Source organism: Mus musculus, chromosome 3 (assembly GCF_000001635.26).
Source record: "Mus musculus strain C57BL/6J chromosome 3, GRCm38.p6 C57BL/6J".
NCBI classification, from domain to species: Eukaryota; Metazoa; Chordata; class Mammalia; order Rodentia; family Muridae; genus Mus; species Mus musculus.
The window spans coordinates 101,536,901-101,540,718 of record NC_000069.6 but is presented as its reverse complement, the minus strand read 5'-3'; positions in this window follow the sequence as shown (position 1 = coordinate 101,540,718).

Below are 3,818 nucleotides of genomic sequence, written 5' to 3'. Positions count from 1 at the left end.
CTTTGCTGAGACCTGGCTCCCTGAGAATCTGAATGGAAAGCCTGGGACAAGCAGCCTCTAGTGAGCCTCAGCTTTCTCATCTTTAAAATACGAGTAACAAATTAATACGTTATTAAGTTAAGTTTATTATTACAAACCATACATTTAAATGTTATTAAATTAAATAAAAACTTATGTGTGCCTGTTATTCTAGTGTCCTAGAGTCTGAGGCATGAGGATCAAGAGTCTGAGGCTAGCCTGAGCTACATAGTAAAGCCTTGTCTCAAAAGTGTGGCAGGGATAGGGAATGAAGAGACTTAAACACTTGGAAACCTTTTTCCATACAAATAAAAGAATTTCAAGGAGGACTTACTGACTTATAACTCCGAGAAATAAGAAGTCTAGAACACAGGCCCACACATGAGGAAACTGATGCTAGAGCTGGGGAGAAGTGCTTTCATAAGCACGCGGAACTGAGCGATCCCCAGTACACATGTGTGTGGAGCAGGGAGCCAGGTGTGATGGTCATTAGTGCAATCTAGCACTGGGGAGGTGGAGGCAGGAGGATCCCTGAGGCTTACTGCCCAGGTGGCCTAGTCAAACCTGTGATCTCCAGGTTAACAGAGACCTTGTCTCAAAAAAATCGGGTGAAGAGTAATCAAGGATATACCTGACACCCAACGTCTGCCTCTGACCTTCACACACACGCACACACACACACACACACACACACACACACACACACAATACACATACAATATATGACACCAACATTTCACACCCATACAGACCATACATACATACCACACATACACACACATCACACATGCACAACAATACACATACAATATATGACACCAACATATCACACACATACAGACCATACATACACACTGCACACACACATATACACATACTACATACACGCCACACAATACATACCATATATATCATCTCACATACACACATGCACACCACAGGCACACACATCAACACATCATACACACACATATACACACAACATATCACACAAGCGCACACATACACACCACATATACATACACATATACACACAGCATATCACACAAGCACATGTATACATACCACATACATACACACACACACATCACATCACACATATAAAGTAATTCTTTTGTATATGTGAGAGACAGGGTTTCATGTAACCCAAGCTGATCTCAAACTCACTGTATAGCTACAGCTGGCCCTGAACGCCACCTGATTCTGCCTCTACCTCTTAAGTTCTGAAATCACACATATGAACCACAAGCCTAGGCACTTTTAAGATTTTTTCCCAATCTTTCTTTCCTTTTCAAGGGTGGATTGTGCTCATCTCTTAAAACTTCTGGCTCACTGAAATGACAATTAACTATAATTATAATAAGCAGTGTCTGCACTTGCCCTGTGCCAGCCAGCCTTGCGTCAGCCTCTTACAGGTATTAGCTCTCCTGGGGGGCAGGAATTTTACAGATGAAAAGGGTCAGAGGGAAAGGTCACCTGAGTCAGAGGCAGGTGAGCTGTCCAGAGGCGGATCTGGACAGGGCAGGAGGCTGGCCTATTGTGAGCCAGCATGGCTTCCTAGGCCCTAAAGGACAGACTGCCACCATTCCTCCCTTCCTGGCTACTTCCTGGGACCCTGGTCAGAGGAGGTGTCCAGGGGAAATGGAGCTGCTGCTTCCGGTTCCCATCCCATCAGTGATGCACAGAGATGAGCAGACCCTTATGGAAGTGATGGCTTCAGTGCCCTAGCACACTCCCCTGGTTCAGGGTTTAACCCTCACCTCATTCATTCCATCTGTCCTGCTCTGAAACAGCCCCCACCTGACAGGCCTAAGCAAATGGAGATTGAAGTCCCACGCCTGGAGCAGCACTCTGGGAGGACCTGCTACCTCCTGTTTGTACCACTTTATGTGAGACTGCAACCAGTGACAGAGGAATAAATACTGCCCAGGAAGCCCCTACTGCCAATGACAATAGCCAGTGGGAACTCTGAGGGTTAATCTCTTCACAGTGCCTTGAGATAGACTTAGATCTAGCCTGGGGTTAGGAAGAGGCAGGGGAGGATGGGAGAAAAGGAAGATCAACTGTTCTCTCCAAGATGGTTTGGGAGACCAGAGCCAGCCTGGGCAGATACCATAGGCAGGGAGGCCCCTGGAAGCGCTTCCAAGCTAATAGGACATCCTTTCTCTCAGGCAGACTCTGCAGCAGAGTCCTGCAACTCCACGCTCCACGTAGCTTTGTGGGAAGGCTCTATCCTGCTGACCTCCGGCCCAGACATCTCAAGGACAGTTGCTAGCCAGGTACAAAGTGGGCCTTGTGTCCATGTCTTTGCCTTTACTCTGTCTATGCGGTAGCTTTCTTGGTTCAGGCCTGCTGTGTACCCAACGTTCAGTAGAACCCCAGAGGAGGAGAGAGGGCGAGACAACAAGCACACAGGTAGCATAGCCGTGTGTGGACGGTTAGTGTCTCTGTATAGACAGGGCACAGTATAGGTTCTGGTCTTGTATCTCTGTATCTCAAGATGGACATGAGAATAAATAAAAGTAGTTTAGGCATAAAAACTAGAGAAAATTCCAGAAAGTAAGACTTTAATAGAGCCAGCAATGGAACTAGCAGGCTTGGCCCAAAGCTCTAGATCACAGGCAAAGCAAGAGGCTTAAGTCAAGACTGGGGAGTTCATGTACAGACACTCCCCGTATAGGTACCCAATGTATGGGAGAGAGGTTAGTTAGGCATGTGTGTGTGTGTGGAGAGAGAGAGAGAGAGAGAGAGAGAGAGAGAGAGAGAGAGAGAGAAGGAGAAGGAGAAGGAGAAAAGGAGAAGGAGGAGGAGGAGGAGGAGGAGGAGGAGGAGGAGGAGAAGGAGAAGAAGAAGAAGAAGAAGAAGAAGAAGAAGAAGAAGAAGAAGAAGAAGAAGAAGAAGAAGAAGGAGAAGGAGAAGGAGAAGGAGAAGGAGAAGGAGAAGGAGAAGGAGAAGGAGAAGGAGAAGGAGAAGGAGAAGAAGGAGAAGAAAGAGGAGGAGAGAAGAGAGAGAAAGAAGAAGAGAAGAGAGAAGAAAGAGAGAAAGGGAGAAAGAAGAAGAGAAGAGAGAAGAAAGAGAGAAAGGAGGAGGAGGAGAAAAGAGGGAGGGAGGGAGGAGAGAGAGAGAGAGAGAGAGAGAGAGAGAGAGAGAGAGAGAGAGAATGAACAGAGGCTGGGGACAAGACACATCTCTCCCAGGTGTGTCCTCATCTAGGCTCTACCCACCTTTCACCACCTCCCAATAATGCCATCAGATTATGAACCCACCAGCCTATTTGTCCAGCTATGAAGGCAGCCCCAGCCCCATATGAGTTCTGGGGGCTGAATCCCTATCTTCTACAAGAGCAGTAAATGCTTTAATGACTGAGCCATCTCTCTAGTTGATCTACTTTTGATTAGTCTCCAATCCTTTACTCTTCAAACATGATTGAGTGTTGTCAGACAGGCTCCCACACGTGGTACTCCCATTCCAAAGGACAATGATGTGATTGTGTTAGCTGCTACCATTTTTCCTAACCTGAGGTAGCAGCAGCTCAGATCTCAATACTAGGCCGGGTCACCTGCTAGTTCTTCATGCACTGTTGCAAAATATCACTCTTAAATATCTGTGGCATTGCCAGTGCCAAAGACCACTCTGGGATGATGAGCATCTAAGAACCTTCCATAGCAGGCTGGGACTCCACCTGTCTTTCCAAACAGCCTCCATCCAAGGAGTCGTGTCAAAAGGCTTTTAGTGAGTAGCTCTGAGTTGGGACAGTTCTGATAAGAGTAATAATATTAACCATTTGAAGGATAAGATGT